General features: G+C 37.4%; 1 protein-coding gene across 12 annotated transcripts in view; it reads left to right on the top strand.

Moving 5' to 3' along the window:
• Positions 1 to 17,137: 17,137 nt before the first annotated feature.
• R3HDM1 (R3H domain containing 1) overlaps positions 17,138 to 17,345 on the top strand; it is a 96,197-nt gene continuing 95,989 nt past the window's right edge. For all 12 annotated transcript variants that reach the window (XM_019973488.2, XM_019973476.2, XM_019973454.2 and 9 more), the window contains exon 1: positions 17,138 to 17,276. The gene's annotated coding sequence lies outside the window, so the exon portion shown is untranslated. The remainder of the gene's footprint in view (positions 17,277 to 17,345) is intronic.

The raw sequence follows: 17,345 nt of genomic DNA, 5'->3' as shown, positions 1-17,345 counted from the left end.
GGTTTGATCCCTGTATCTACAAGATATCCTCAAGAAGAAAATGGCAACCCACTCCAGTATTCTTGCCTGGGGAATTCCACGGACAGAGAAACCTGGTGGGCTACAGTCCATGGGGTTGCAAAAAAAGTCAGATACAGCCTAGCGACTAACAACAAAACAACAATTTCCAAAGCTCAAAGATAAATAGAATCATTTGAAATAGCATCCATATATACAAGTGGTTTTATCCTGACCTTTCTGACTAGTAGAAATATTCAGTTTAATTTTGCTACAGTGAAGTTGGGTTCCTTCATTATTCTGCATTTCAGTTTGTTTTCCTGTTTCATAACAAGGGCTTTTTTTAGGATTTTTAAGGAATGTTGCCTTGAATTTATATCTCTCAAAAGTAACAAAGTTTTATCTGAGAAAATATCACTTGTACGTTTTAATGAAAGCAGGAGCCATTTGGGGAAAAGCTAGAGACTTGGATATACGTGTTTTGGTACCCAGACTGGTACTTGGCTTTTACCTCTTACATGCAGATGAGTAGCAAAAAGTATACGACATGGTAAAGGATTGTACACTGAGGAAATAGGTATTTTGGGAAACTTTAAGTAAATTAATGCAAAACATCTCAGACAACAATCACTGTCTTAACACCTTTGAATAGTCAGGAAAGGTTTTGTGGATTTATATATATTACAAACTTAAATCTATATATATATGTCTGAAATATAGCCTGTTGAAAGCAATAACATAGTTACAGTGCCTTTCATTTTGCCATTTCCTAAGCTGGTATACGGCTTCCCAGGTCTCTCACTAGTAAAGAATCCACCTGCCAAGCTGGAGACTCAGATTCGTTCCCTGGGTTGGGAAGATCCCCGGAGAAGGAAATGGCAACCCACTCCAGTATTCTTGCCTGAGAAATCCCATCGACAGAGGAGCCAGACAGGCTACAATCCATGGGGTTACAGAAAAGTTGGACATAATTGAACATGTAAGCAGCAGCAGCAGCAAGCTTGTGTACAGAGCACTACTGATACGTTAAACTCTATAAGACTTAACCATTTTAGTGGCAAAGTATTTTTGGTTAGTGGTATACGTTTTTTTCTTCAAATAGTACAGGTAATAAATGTCTGGTAGGATCCTTGCAGTACCCCCGTATGTTTATGGCAAGTATTTTGTTTTTCTTAGTTCTTAAACGATGTTTTCAGTTCATTCTTTAAGTCTACCACTTGAGCTAATATAGACAACAGACATCTGACACAAGGCAGAATTGTCTTCTGATCGCAGTTCTATTGCTGTCTCCATCTGTTGGTGTGAAGAAGTAATGTTCTTGCCAGAAGAAGCCAGCTCGTTTAAATTTTAGCAGAAACAAGAAATAAGGAATTATGCTCTTAATGCATTTTGTTTCTTTGTGACAGTTAAATCAGTTGAAGATGAGAAACCATCATGGGATGTCAGCTTTTGTAGGCAGATTGTCTTTGAGTTTTTTTTAAAGGGTTTTTGTTAGTGACATTAGAAGTGTTAAAGAGCATTATGAAAAACCTGATGTATTAACTGCCTAGATTTCATACATTTTGTTCTTAAGGGAATTCTGGAAAATATAATAATCTCAACTTTTCTCATCAGCGTGCAACAAAAATTTAATAGCGAGAAATCTCATAAAATCCTGATAGTCTTAGCGCATTCACAGTTTCATAGACTTTTGCATCATTGCTTCTGAATTGCTAATGAAGAGCTCAGTATAGCTTCCGATCCATTTCAGATATTCTGGGTGGTGACTGGCTAGAGTGTTACTGACATCACAACATACAGCTGTTGACTTTCTATTGTCTGAGTCCTCTGCAAGTGCTGTAGACCGCTCCTGCAGCACTCTCCCAATGCCTGACTAATCAGCCGGCTGTGTGTGCACTGAGCTCTGTAGAGGAGCAATGCAGAGCATCAGTTTACAGATGATACTATGGCAAGTACATCTTCATTCACTCTGTGTGATGAAGCAAATACCAATGCGATGAAGGTATGTGACTCTTAATTCATTTAATAATGTGTTCAAAAGGTAAATCAGATGTATGAAGAGTTATTCGTCTTCACTTAGTACCCTAATTTTGCTAGGGGCTTGTGATGAAATCCAACACAAGAGCTTGTTTTTAAAATGGTTTTTGTTTCTTTTTGTAAAGATATGTTTGTTAAGGTTGGTAGAATGAGGAGTAGGATTCATTTGCTTCTCAGTAATAGTAGAAGTTTTTTCTTCCCTAACCCCCAAATTTGTGGTACTCTTTGTACCTTGTTGATAGAATGGTTTACCTGAGTGCTCATTGATATTTGTGTGTAACAGAATAGTTTGTCAGTCAGGAAGATGTCTTCTCCTTCAGGTTCATCTCAAAATAGACATGCTGAGTGGCTTTTTCATTTAAAATTTTTCATTGCGTAACCACTACAGTGTGGATGAGACTTTGGAAATTATAAAACAAAGAACCTTAACTTTCAAACCCAATGTAAATTTTTGTATTCCTTTTTGGGAGAAGAGGTAGAATAGTTTTTAAAGTGCTTATAACAGGAAAACATAGATTTGTCATTGCTCTGATTAGCGTAATCAATTATCACATTGCAAAAGAGAACAAATGCTAACCAAGCTGTAATTTTTGAGAACTGATTTCTAATCATACTATATAAAAACTTTGACATTTATCTTGATATGTTATGATTCTTCAAAACTGAAATCCCACCATATGGGCAATACTGAATAACTGAAATATGTCCATTAGTATATAATTGACTTGTTTGGAAGATTTTTGAGTTTTGCTTGCTTGTTTCCTGGATTTAGCCAAAATGTTAACAGTTTTTGGAATTGCTGTATTGTTTTCACCGCCCCCCATAAGAATCAATTATTTTGATCTTGAGAAATAACTCATCTTTTTTTAGAGGAGACAGGAGAAAACTCACTAAATGGCCTTTTTTCGTTGCTGAATATCATTATTCCTTTTTCTTTTGTTTCTTTCTGATTCCCAATTGTGTAAGTAAGTAGAATTGTGAAAGTATTAATAGCTATTATTAAAATTAGGGAGTTTTATTAGGTACATTATTTCAATCTAATGCCAGGAGAATTTCAATCACCATTTCTTTTTTATGCTCAGGTTTTAAATTTTATGTTCAACAACGAAAGAAAAAAAATGAAAATTAACAGCTCATACTCTTAGTTCTTACCTACAACTGCTTTTATCCATCTTTGTTGCATTCTGCTTTTCTCTTTTTAATTGTCTTTACCCCTTTTCATTTATTGTGTTCTTTAGGTTTCCTTTTGTCTCTCTGCTCCCTGCCCGCCGTGTGTGTGTGTGTGTGTGTGTGTGTGTGTGTGTGTGTGTGCGCGCGCGCGCGCGCGTGCGTGCATGTGAGTAACTTTCTGAGTGTTTGGCTCTTCTCTGTCTCTCTCCTTTCCCTCTGTCTCCCTCCACTGGCCTGTTAGTCTTTCTCACTTTGTCTCAGTCTGTCTCCCTCTCTGTGCATTTCTACCTGGTGTCTCAGAGTCCCTCTCTGTGTGTCTGTCAGTCTTTCCTTTCCTTTCTGCTCACCTGAGGCACCCTCTCTCTGGTGCCTCCGTCTCTCTGTGAGTGTCTCTCTCCCTGCCCCTACTGTCTCTCCCTTTTCCTCTGTTTGCCTCTGTCCCTCCCTCTCCCTCTCTGTTACTGTTGTCTACTTTTCTGCCTTTGTGCCTGGCGTGCCCTGCTCTGGGCCCCTTGCTCCAGCTTTCTGGCTGTCCCCCGCCCCTTCTCTTACTCTTCTGTGCCTGACTTTCTTCCTGCCTCTCTGTCCCTGTTTGCGTCTCCCGTGTCCTTGACACTGTCCTGTTAGTCTTTCTGCCTCCATTTCTCTCTCCCTCTTAGCGTTTTGCTTCCTTCTCTACTCTATCTCCCGGTCTTTCTCCTTCCTGTCCAACCTTCACTCATACACATACACTCTCCAAATTTTCATTGTCCAGGTTTTCAATTTTCATTGGAACCAAATCTGCACTTGACTTTAAATGTTCTTTGGTCATTTAATAGCAGTGACTGGCGACACTTTATGTTAAACTCTGCACTTAATAAAAAATAAACTATTGAGTAATAGTTAAATATATTTTAAATAAACAAGTTTTACCCTTCAGTTTCTTTAATTTTTAAAAATTGATGTTTCAGGCCTTATAAGTGGATTGAAATGATCACATATTGAAATTGTCGTCTAAAATATTTTGTCTTCCAAAGATACACATTTTAGACTGTTAAAGGGAATTCTTTTTCTCTCAAATGATTTTTCTATTTTCCTATTTTTCTTAGAAAACACCTTTAAAATTTTCACATTTCAAGATAACTTAACACAATACCTACTTCATAATTGTGTTCCAAGTCATATTTTTTAATATACCATTCTGTATTTTTCCAAATGTCATACAGTGGATGTACAATGGGATTTTTAGCTTTTTATTTTGAAATAATTGTAGAGTCACAGAAAATAGCAAAATACTAGAGAAGTCTCATGTGTTTAAAGATTTTTAACATTTAAAATTTTTTTTTCAAGATTTTGTGCCTTATATCTTCGTATTTAAAATGGTCTGAGGAACAGAAATTCACTTAACATTTACATGTGTACATAGTAACAAACCTAGCAACTGTCATCATACTGTTTTTATTTTGCTTTGTAAAACAGATTAAGATAGCAAGTTGATTAAGGCATAGTTGTCTTAATGGCACTGTGGTTTTGTGATAACTCATAGAGCTATCAGGGAAGATGCTTAAATTTTTGGCTAACAAGTTATATATGTTTAAGACACAAAGTAAGATGTATAAGATAAAAATGTTTTCAGAGCTGAGTTAAATGTCATCTTCATGTATAACTCTCCCTTCTGTGAAATCATGTAACATTTCTCTTGGTGCCTCTGCTGATTGTCATAGTTCTCTTCTCTGCGATATAATCAGATTCTTGGTCATGTGGGACATGGGGTAGGAGTGAAATAGAACCCCCCAAAAAATCATCATCTCTGAAAATCTTCTTGTCACACCTCCCTAGCTGAGGAACCCCCATTCTAATTGATAGAAGATGTCTTTAATAGAGTTAATAGTTTTTTTTTTTTTTTCAATCAAGTTCTTCTAAGCCCTAGAATTCCTCAGATGTACTTTAGTAACTAGATAAATGGTTGAAGCCCAGTTAATATCTTTCTTTTTTTTTTTCTTTTTTTTATTTTCCAGTTAATATCTTTCAACCCAGCCCCACCTTCTCACTTGAAATTTACGGGTTTGTGTAAAATCTGCGTGTATATATGTATACATGTGCATGTGTGGATATATGTGTGTGTTTCTCCCAAGCCTATACTTGAATGTTAATTAACAATCTTGTTTTATATTTCATATAAAACACACATACAAAACATTGTATAACATGCATATATAAAATATAAAACAAGAGATGCCAACTAGGATTTATGTATGTGCTTCTAAATAACCTAAAACCACATGGAAAATGTCCATGAACCTACTCATGTCTGAGTGCTGCATCCCTGCAGAGTTTAATAAGCTTCTCAAGCCGGATCCGTTTATGGTCTAAAAATAATTAAGAGTTACTGCTTTATCGTGTCTGTAAATCATTATTCAATCTACTATGCTGGTTTGACATCTTCTCTCTTTTCTGTTATTTTCAAATACTTAGAAGGGTATATGGTTTCTATCTTCAGCAGAAGGCACTTCGACAGAAATCACGTGCCTTTTCTATTTTTTTTTTTTTTCAAGTAGTTTGAACATATGCAGTGCTGATTACCAAGCATATCTAATGTCACGCCGTAATACAGGATCACTAGAGAGAGACAGTAGAACATTTTATCATCTCAGTATTTTCAAAGTGCTAGCTAAACCACAACTTCTTTTAACAGGTAGGAAATGAATGACATCAGAAATTGTAGACTGAATGCCCCATTGAATTTCAGTGACAATTGTAAAGAAAGCAACAGAAACTTATAAACTATTAATAACTACTAAAACAATTTGATGTAGTGGGTATAGTTCAAGGAATAATGAAAGAAAGTCATTAATAAATCCAATCTGAAACGTATTAGAAATCAGTTCTCAAAAATTACAGCTTGGTTAGCATTTGTTCTCTTTTGCAATGTGATAATTGATTACGCTAATCAGAGCAATGACAAATCTATGTTTTCCTGTTATAAGCACGTATTAGACTGGATTTATTCATTTTGAACTAATTAAATTGGACAGAACCTTAGGCACTTTAAACAGAAGCTATATCTGCTCATTCTACAAATGTAGGGGATAGTGTGAATTTCTGGAGACCAGGAGGTTCTCAGTGGTGTGCACACATGCCTAGCAGCAGCATCTTCAAGCTATAATAGTATTTGCACTTTGTTGTGCACATCCTTTTATAGAGTATGACTGTAGATGGTGGCCATTGAAAGACAACACCTGTTCTACCTCAAGCTGTTTTTAAGCTATTTTTACTGACCATGAAATGCTCTTTGACTGAAAAGAAATAAAACATTTTTGAGCCTTTTTTCCCCTGAACATAATCCCTAGGTGCTTTCTTGAAAGAGGGTTGTGATCCTTTGTTGGAAAGAATGTAGTTGGCAGTTCAAGAAGTGAAGGGTGGCACATTAATAGTTATAAAACAGAATGTCTGCCAATTGTAACCTAAATTAAAATCTTGTAAAGGAAACATTTTTTGTCATAAGGAGGAAATGGGTCATGTTAAACCTACTGATTCAAATGCTAGAGAAAATGAAGTTTCACATGTTGATGAAATACATAAGCCATCAAAGAACCTTTGGATAGATTAGATAAATGTGCCAGTAGCTCAGCGTGAATTTTGCTGAGACTCTTTGATGACAGAGCTTAATACCTTTAAGGCCTTCAAAGAACTTCCATTGTGATCCAGTGATAAGAATGAAATGCTAGCCATGGATTAAAAAGTACATTAGAGATAAATTCATTTAGTTATATTAGTAGTACAGCGGGGGGAAAAATCAAGTGAAAGAGTTCTGAAGGAGTAAAGGGATACCACATTAGAGTCTAGCTTAAATACCATAAAGACTGAAGGCTTCTGATAGCATGGCCTAGCATGCCATATAAAGATATGCCTTTTCATTGATGGCATTAGGAATGGATGAATAAACTGGGATTATGTTCACAATATTCACTTTTATTCATGAACTGTAAACTACAGGTATTATCATGCTGTGAACCTAGCACAAACCACATTAGTAAGAATGTAATGAATGAGACTAGACTATGCAAAAGGTTGATAACTGCAATGGCTCATGACACTGAGTAACCCAGCATGAGACCAAGCTTCGCAGGTTAAGGCATGGTCCTCTGTAAGTCTACCCTTACTTCTAATCAGCCAGCTACAGATTTGAAGGTTCCCTTTACCCCCTCAGGTTTTAAAAATTCACTAAAATGACTTCTAGAACTCAGGAAAGTGCCTAACTTCCATTACAGCTTTATTGTAACAGATACAAAAGATTTGGGAGGGTCCCAAATGCAAAGCTTCCCTCGTCATCTCTGTGGAATGAGCTAGGATGTGTTACCCTTCTGGTACAGGTATGTGACTGAATACTACAGTTTGGGGAAGCTCACCCAAGCTTCAGTTTTTAGTAGTGTTTCATGACATCAGCATGATTGACTGAATCATTGTCCCACCGGTTGAATTCAGTCTCTCACCTCCCCTTTCCCTTCCCAGAGGTCATGCTGATATTGCATTGGCTCAGAGCCCCAACTTTATAATCCTGTTAATCATTCAGGTGTGGCCAGTCCACATCTTGAGTCATCTTCTTCACATCAGTTCTGTAGGGCCTCCACCATAAGTTACCTCAGTAACATAAACAATCAGTACCCTGTATTCCTATCACTTCCAAGAATTTAAATTTATTTTTTGGTCTTGTCATGTGGCTTTTGGGATCTTAGTTCCTTGACCGGGGATTGAACTCAGGCCATGGCAGTGAAAGCACCAAGTCCTTACCACTGAACTGCTGGGGAATTCCCCCGAATTCCAAGATTTTAGATGCTACCTCCCAGGAACTAGAGACAGAGGCCAGCCAAATTCTTTACTACACAATATTTTATTCTCTTAAATATTGATAGTGTCTTTGGTGTTCTGTATTAGGGTAATAATTTACTTTTCTGGCTGTCATTATTCCAAGAGATAAGTCAAGGTTGAATAAACAGATGTTTTTCCCTTTAAATAGTTCCCTTTAGCAGGTTCCATTGCTTAAAAGCATCTCTCAGTAGATAATATACTATGTAAAGAATGAATTAAAATCAATTCAAACTCAGTATGGAACAAAAAATCTATACTCTCTCTTCTTACATGCCCATTATCGTAATTTCTCCTCTCACATCCTTCTTATCTGTGCTCAAGTTTCCAAGAATCTAAACCTTCAAATGTTCTTTATTTCCCAAAACATGATCAAATGATAAGACCAGTCTTTTTTCTTCCATGTGGTCTTTAAAGGGGATCTTACTATGTGCCAAGAGATCTTATTATAACCTGGTATGTTTATGTCAGTCCTGCATTTAACACATACGTAGGGAGCATCTCTCATGAGCTCATGAACAGCCCTTTCATGCTCTTTCAGTTTTTGTCCTTCTCTGGCCCACTGCCACTTTTGCTAGTGCTTGCTATGAATTTGCTAATATTCCTGCCTAAAGTTCTGTCTCCTAGAGCTTCTGATACAGTTAGTCTTCAGGGCACCATATTCTCTAGAATCTTCTGTACTGGCCATGATCCCTTATATACCTTGAACTGTTTGTCTTCCCCTTTTTCTCTCCTGCGTTGGTTCTCTAATGGGAAACACATTCTTTAGCCTCTGCATCAGCTCAAACTAGGAACCCCACTACATAGAAATATAGAAAGACTTCTTTTAGTACTCTAGCATTCCTAGCCTCCAGCTTTTTGCCTTTTGATTGGCATTGTTAGGCTTCTTAAGCAATGTACCATATAATGTTATAATGGTAGATCTGGAAATGGCTGTTCGATAACACCTGAGTCATTTCATTTACTCCCATTGCAATGACTTCAGTTAAACAATCTCAGAAACCTGTAGTCTTGATATCTATAGACTTCCTCTCAGAAAGACTATGCCTAGACATTTCTGGATGTTGGAGTCAGCTGTAATGAGCCTCCCGCTAGAGACTCACTCCAATATTTATCCTCACCCATCATTCTTCGAAGAGTCCAAAGCTATCCCAACTTCCTCATTTTTAGCACATAATGTCCTAGGTTTGAAATAGACAAAAGTGTTTATTAGATATGAATTCCCTTGGCTTCTTGTCACATTCTCTTCATTTTTCTGAGAATGGTAAGTACTTGTAAGGCTTGTCCTTTCATTTGTTCTTCTGACTCCAATTCTTCATTTCTTTCTACTTCAGATTTTCCTTCTCATTCTCATCCTTTTTTCCTTTTCAAGACTCCAATTTCCCTCCGTCCTTTCTCTGCTTTCTATCCTGACAGCCTTCCCCTAGCTTTGCATCTCATGCTAACCTTGTTACCAGATCCAGCAGACTCTTTGTTTCTCCACCTTCCTGCCCATCTCCTAAGGATTTGGTATTCCCTGGGAATCCTTTCCTAAGTCCACTTCTTTTCTTACTCAGTGCCTTCTCAGCAACTGCATCTAGGTTGATAATTCAGAACTTCTGTCTGTTCAGCACTTCTACCCAGTCAACAGTAGCAGCCTTTCCTTCTCTGCTTAACACCTGATGGTACAACTCCTGATTAGATTTCTCCCCCTGAATGTCCTGAAGGCACCTTGAACATACTGTATACAAAACTGAAGTGAGATTGTTCTACACCAAATCCTCTTTTCCCCCCTTATGTTTCCTCCATCCTAAAGGAGATCAGTCCTGAGTGTTCATTGTAGGACTGATTTTGAAGCTGAAACTCAATACTTTGGTCACCTGATGCAAAGAGCTGACTCACTTGAAAAGACCCTAATACTGGGAAAGATTGAGGGCAGGAAGAGAAGGGGACGACAGAGGATGAGATGGTTGGATGGCATCACTGACTCAGTGGATATGGGTTTGGGTGGACTTCGGGAGTTGGTGATGGACTGGGAGGCCTTGCGTGCTGCGGTTCATGGGGTGGCAAAGAGTCAGACACGACTGAGTGACTGAACTGAACTGATGTTTCCTCTCTTAGTGGGTAGCAAGCGTTACCTGCACAGTCATGTGTATCCTGTCATAACTATCACATTCCTAACCTGTATCTGTCGGAGAAGGCAATGGCACCCCACTCCAGTACTCTTGCCTGGCAAATCCCATGGATGGAGGAGCTTGGTAGGCTGCAGTCCATGGGGTCACGAAGAGTCGGACACAACTGAGCGACTTCACTTTCACCTTTCTCTTTCATGTATTGGAGAAGGAAATGGCAACCCACTCCAGTGTTCTTGCCTGGAGAATCCCAGGGATGGCGGAGCCTGGCGGGCTGCTGTCTATGGGGTCACACAGAGTTGGACACGACTGAAGTGACTTAGCAGCAGCAGCAGCAACCTGTATCTGTATCAACCTCTGTATCTAGTTGGTCTCCCCAGTTAATTACTTTCTATTCTATTAGCATCCTTGTTTCTAGAGGCAGTATATATAGGCAGTGGCTAGCAGCAAGGGCTCTGAAGCCAGACTACCTGAATTCAAATTCTAACTCTGCCACTTAGTAGTCATGCAACCTTGAGTAAACTGCCTGGTCTTTCTCTGCCTCCGCTTCCTCACTTGTAAAATGGAGACATTCAGAACTCCTTAGGGTTGTTAGGTGGATTAAATGAATTAATAAAATGTCAGAACCAAAAAAAAAAAAAAGCATTATAACAAAATGTTCAGTACTTACTACTCAGAATTAGCAAATTGTTAACCTTTTGTTGTTTGCTACAGATCTTTTTCTTTAAAAAATAAAATAATAAAGACGTGCTAAAAATTCCTGTGCTTCTCACCAGAAACTTCCAGAGAGAATTACTAACACGAAATAGATGTGTATCCTTCCAATTCATGATTGTGTCGTTTTAAAATTTTTCCGTAAGTTGCATTGTATTAAAACAATTCACTGAGTATTTTTGTAGTCTCCTCATGTACATATATGAGTCTCTTTGGTGTATAGATCCAGAAGTGTAAATGTTGGGCATAGGATAGGACAAATTTAAACTTCATTTGTTATCACAGATTACTAACATAAACTCATAGTATTTGAGAGTTTTCATTCCCCGTGCCCTTGCCAACTCTAGCTATCGTCACATTTCTTGTCTTTAGCCTCAGTTCATATACTCTGTTCCCGTTAAATTTTTCCTTTGGCATCTTTGTATGCAGAATGCAGCAGATTCATGTAACACCTTACCTCCCCATTAAGTTTTTTAATAAAAGTAATTTGTCTCAGAATCTGATGGTTGTTTAGTCACAAAGTTGTGTCCTATTCTTTTGCGACCTCATGGACTATAAGACTCTACTAATCTGTTATTCCCTCTCATTCTTTAATTTACCAAACCTTTTTACTTTTCTTTTTTTTAATTATTTTCTCTTTTTTAAAGTTTTTTTCTTTTTATCTTTTTTCCTCTTTTTAATATCATCTTAAAATATTTTATGTGTTTATTGATAAATGTCATTATTAACCTCCTCGTTTGGGTTTAGCAAACTCTTTGCATCAAGGTAGTTCTTTCTCTTCTGTTCATTTTTAATAATATAGCTAATACTTGCTGCAGCTTCCTGAGGTCACTCCATACCTTTTGTTGGATGACAGCAACTGTTTATAAATCACATAGGCAGTTACCATTTTGAAATGTTGCTGCTTGTATTCTTTTTCAAGTAAATGACAAGTGATTGACTCTGAGAATGTGTATTTCCACTATTTCTAAATATAGCATAAACCATGGATAGTTGTGGGCTTTTTTTTTTTTTTTGGCTTTTCCAAGTAGAGGCCTTTGGCCAATGGTTTGTGTCTGTCTTTAACCTTAGGAGAAGTTGTATGTTGATCTTGTGCATTTGGCTTATTTAATAAATGTGCCTGCCCGATTACATTTCTTCTCTAAGGAAAAAAATACAGCATTGTGTCTATCTAATAAAGTGACATTGCAGTGCCAAATTCTATTCAGATAACTTAAATAATGTAACTCCTCCCCCCCCCCAATATTTATGTGAAAAAAAAATTTTTTTTAACCTGTGTGGCCACATTTCTTTCCCACAACAAAATTATAATTATTTGGGGGATGGGGGTGAGCCATGGGCTTGTGGGATCTTAGTTCCCTGACTGAGGATTTACCCAGGCCCCCCGCAGGGGAAGTGCAGAATCCTAAACACTGAATCATCAGGGGATTCCCTTAAATAACTTTTTGATGTTTTATCTAGAAAAAACTGGTTTTCAGTGTGTGAAATTAGAATATTTATTTTTCTGATTATGTAACTTTTCAGTTCTTTGTGCTATATAAACACATAGGCTTCTCTGGTAGCTCAGACAATAAAGAATCTGCTTGCAGCGCAGAAGACTTGGCTTGATTCCTGAGTCAGGAAGATCCCCTGGAGAAGGGACTGGCTACCCACTCCAGTATACTTGCCTGGAGAATTCCATGGACAAAAAAGAGTCTGGTGGACCACAGTCTATGTGTTAGCCAAGAGTCAGCCATGACTGAGCACCTAACATACTCATAGAACCACATACGTTAGGCTCTACGCAGAATAAGGTGAGGCTTTGAATTAGCAGTGGTTAATTTTTATTGCTGAAAATTCTGTCTGAAATCTTCACTGGAGAAATTGTTCATTCATGGACTGCATATGCTTTCAAAATGTCGATCCTAATTCTGCCCTGCTTTGTTACCCTGAGAAAGGTAGCTAACTATGCATATTTATCATTGGTAAGCTCCTTGGCTTCATGTTGTTCCTTCACCACAAACTGAATCCTTGTTACCAGCCAGGTTTACATAGTTTAATACTTAAGATCACAAGAGATAGGGAAATTAAGAGAAACCGGATGATTACCTGACAGTTCTGCTAATTTAGTAGCAATTAGCCTGACTAACCATAAATAAAAATAGGATCTCTGTACTATTATGTACTATCTACGTGAAAAGGGTAAATCTACTACTTTCTTTGTTGAACACAGTGTTACCAAGTTACTACACATTTTAAGTATTTTTTGAAATAAATATGCTCTATAAACCCAAATTGTCTCTCTTCTTGGTACATATTAATGATGATACAGCATTTTGGGTAAGAGCTTAGAGAGGAGCATCTGTCTGCCCGGGTTCATATCCTGCTTCATATCCCACTCTTAGCATCTGTGTGACCATGGACAAAGCAATTTATCTGTGCCTTAGTTTCCTAATCTGTAAAATGGGGATATTGATACAGCCTACTTCCTAGAATTGTTAGGAGCTTTTTTTTTTTTTTTTTTTTTTTTAGTTCTACCAGTTTATTGCTACCAACCCATCTCCCTCCACCCTCATTCATGCATGCTCAGCCATGTAACCCCATGGATTGCAGCCCGCCAGGCTCCTCTGTACATGGACTTTCCAGGCAAGAATATTGGATTGCTTTGCCATTTCCTTCTCCATGTTATGAGTTTTAAATGAGTTAATTATGAAAGGTATTAGAACAGTACCTGCACTGGTAGGCTGTTTATGAGTAGTTTTTGGTGCTAGTTACTTGTATTTCTTTTATAAATTTCTGGTTCCCATTTCTCTCCTTTTCTCTTTGGTTTTTAAGACCTTTTTTTACTTTAAAGATTTTGGCCCTTTTGTATTGAAAATATTTTTGTTACATGATTTACCTTTTAATCTCTTACATTTTTGTCATACAAAAATATATTGAAACTTTATTGTAAATTTTGTTAATATTTTTCTTTGATAGCTTCTAAATTTTTACATCATTCTTGGGAAGGACTCTCACAAAATAATTATGAAATATTTCCTATATTCGTATGCTTTTATAGTTTAACTTTTTTAGGTTATAAAAATTTACTTTTCCCTCTAATGCCCGTTTGCATATGGTGTTGGGTGGATGCCAGCCTTTCTGTGCATAAGATTCTGAAGATTCTATTATGTATAATACATACATGTGGCATTTCTCTTTTGTTGGCTACCTGGTAGCTTAGAAATTGTGTATAATCAAATCTCTGTTGTTTAGTTGCTCAGTCCTGTACAACTCTTTTGTGACCCTGTGGACTATAACCCACGGGGCTATGGAATTTTCCTCTGTCTGTGGGTTTCCCAGCCAAGAACCCTGGAGTGGGTTGCCATTTCCTTCTCCAGGGGATCTTCCCAACCCAGGGATCGAACCCACATCTGCATTGGCAGGCATATTCTTTACAGCTGACCACCAGGGAAGCAATCAAATCTCTGATATATCCCTAATAAATAACATTACTGGCTGGAAGAATGTATTTTCAAAGACGAGTTTGAATGTTGAGTGCATATATACATCTTTTTTTTTTATGTTTTGTTGCAACAAATAAAATTTGTTTTATGTTGGAACAAATTCTCAGAAGCTCAGTTTTTAAATATCAGTAACAGTAGGTACTCAGATGTATGCATTTAATAGATGTCAATATTATTTTTCCTTTTCTTTCTATTGTAGAAACCTACCCAATTCATTTAAGTTCCTTAATCATGTTGACTTACTGTATAGCTATCTATTACATAAGGAAGGTGCATTTAATTGACTCCTGAGTGTTGTGCCAGAGATATAATCTGCCATTTCTGTCTGTGGCTTCCTGTACTTGACACCTACACATCCACATAGCCTTAGGTAACCCTAGAAATATAGGCTTTGTGCCACAATAAAAGTAATTTTGTTGTAGTAAGTACCAAGAAGCTGGAATCTCTCTTTTACTTGAAGATTTAGAGAGGAAAACATTTGTATTTAAAATAAATACATTATTACTTTTGAGAAGTAAAGTTGATGTGAATTTTTAATGTTTAATGGCAAAGCTCTAATGAGAGCCCAGTGAGGCTGTACACTGAGGCAAGTACCCTCCTCCCCAACATAGGCACATTCAAACAAACTCCAGTCATTCTCTCCTGTTGAGCTTTGTAGGATTTATGCATAAGAAAAGTTGAGGTATACAAGGCCACTGTGCACCCTATGTGGGCCTCGGTCAGTCTGCTATCATGAAGGGTACAGCCAGGACACAACAGATAAAGCTTCAACCAACTGCTGGCCTAAGGTGATTCTTACCATGAAAGAAAGCTATTATAACATTTTTGGAGTGCCCACTCTGTGAGAGATACTGCAGCAAGTGCTTGACCTTTAAGCCATTCAAATCTTCTAACCATTTATCAGTTAAATATTTTTTTCCCTACAGTCTGCTGCTGCTGCTGTTGCTAAGTCGCTTCAGTCGTGTCCGACTCCGTGCGACCCCCACAGACGCAGCCCATCAGGCTCCTCTGTCCCTGGGATTCTCCAGGCAAGAATCCTGGAACGGGTTGCTATTTCCTTGTCCAATGCATGCATGCATGCTAAGTTGCTTCAGTCGTGTCCGACTCCCCTACAGTCTGTAGGATTGAAAAGAGTCAGACCTGACTGAGCACACGCACACTAATGCTAATGCATTGAGTTTGCTGTTATACTGCTACTTCCTTTCCAGGCAATAACTGGCCAGTTGGTTCAGCAGCACTCATTAATTTGTTGTCAAGTAGTGTGGCTTATTAGCAAGTATTGGTCATATAAATTGGTTGTATGACTTTGGATAAGTCATTTTATTTCTGGGCACTGATAACTTGCATGTTTATCATACAGTTGGATTTGGTGGTCCCTAAGATTCCTTGGGTCCTTAGAAGATCTTCTGATCCTTGTTCACCTCTTCACATTGTGCCTCCTCCTCATTATCCCTTGCAGCTTTTCCTTTCGTGATACCTTACTCACTTCTTAAGTGAACTGCAACCATGCTCTCTTAGAGTTTTGAATGTAAAAAAGTCAAAATTAAATCACAAAATTTCTGCAAGAACGCAAAGAATTTTGCTGCTTAGTGAGTGCTGCCATCTTGTGTCTACCATTTTATGAGAGAAAAAATTTTAAATGAGAAAAATAATATATTTAAGTATTTTTTGGTTTGTTTCAGGTGGATTTTTTTTCTTACGCCTAGTCATTATATTTAGTGGCCCAGCAACCTTGGTCATATTGAAATGACGATGTCAATTAGAAAACAGTTTAACACTTGTTTGTAATACGTCCTTTTCTGTTATCCTGTAGTCAAACACAGTGTAATTGAGATATGAAAACTAATATGAATCTGTGTTGGGGTTCAAAATAATTCCATTTCCAAGTCGTTTTTAAAGAATTAGTATAAGATGTGAATTCTTCTGTGATGTATGCTCAGCAGTATTAGTATTACATCTCTTGGTGGTTAGACCCCATTATGTGCAGTTGTTCACCTTAAAACTGTGCTGTCCTGTTTATTGACAACAGATTGTCAAAGGAAGATGGAAGAGCGACACAAAGTGTTTTTTGCTGTGATGTAGTCCCTTGTACCAAAAAAAAGAGAAAACTTTAAATGAAACTGACTATAAAAACAGATGACACTGAGAGAATTTTGGCATTAATCTTTCAGATGTCTTTAAAAATAGTCTGTCACCCTTTATAGACATTTGCTTTTAACAGACAATGTGTGTTTCTTTGAACGTGTTAAATGGCTTATTACAGCTTTTGTTCTTTTAAAAACCTAGAATGTGATTATTTTTAAAAATTACTGTTTTATATCCATGGAGTTGTAGCTTTGGAAGAAAACTCTAAAAATCATAGTTCTTGGAGGCAAGAATTCCCTGGTTCTGATACTGGGCACACTTTTAAAATGAAAATCATCATCTCCCTTACAACACTGACCATATACTCTGTTCTTATTATATATCTATTCCCTTGCTTTCTTCTTCCTTCTGCTTTTACAGCAGAAGAGTCTAGGTGGCTTCATGACTTACTCAGGCTCACAAGACCAGTGTATGTCAGAATTGTGTAGAACTAAGTGTTCTGGCCCTCGTTTAGGACAAGAAAACAGTAAAGTCACCAAGAGTAGTATTTTTAATTTCCAAATTACTGTGTAGTATTTAATTTCCCTTGGCTATTTTGTTAAAATATTTTGTTTTAATTTTAGGCCGCTGAGAGATATGATATATTTGATCCAAGACAGTCCATTTCAGTCCAGGAATCTACAGTGGTGACAAGGACATGGGACTCCTCCTGCCAGATTCCAAATGGGTCAAGACAATTGACATCCTGGCTGACAACTGTGAAAAAGAACCTTGGATTATTTTATTTTATTTTTGTGGAACACCACAATCCCAAATCCATAGGACACATCAGGTAACCTAACCTCTCTTATCATTTAAGAAAAATTAGAGATTTTTCTTTCAAAATCGTAAGCAATCAGAG

The sequence above is a fragment of the Bos indicus genome, chromosome 2 (assembly GCF_029378745.1).
Source record: "Bos indicus isolate NIAB-ARS_2022 breed Sahiwal x Tharparkar chromosome 2, NIAB-ARS_B.indTharparkar_mat_pri_1.0, whole genome shotgun sequence".
Lineage (NCBI taxonomy): Eukaryota > Metazoa > Chordata > Mammalia > Artiodactyla > Bovidae > Bos > Bos indicus.
The sequence above is the reverse complement of the archived record's forward strand: the minus strand, read 5'-3'. Positions and strand labels throughout refer to the sequence as shown.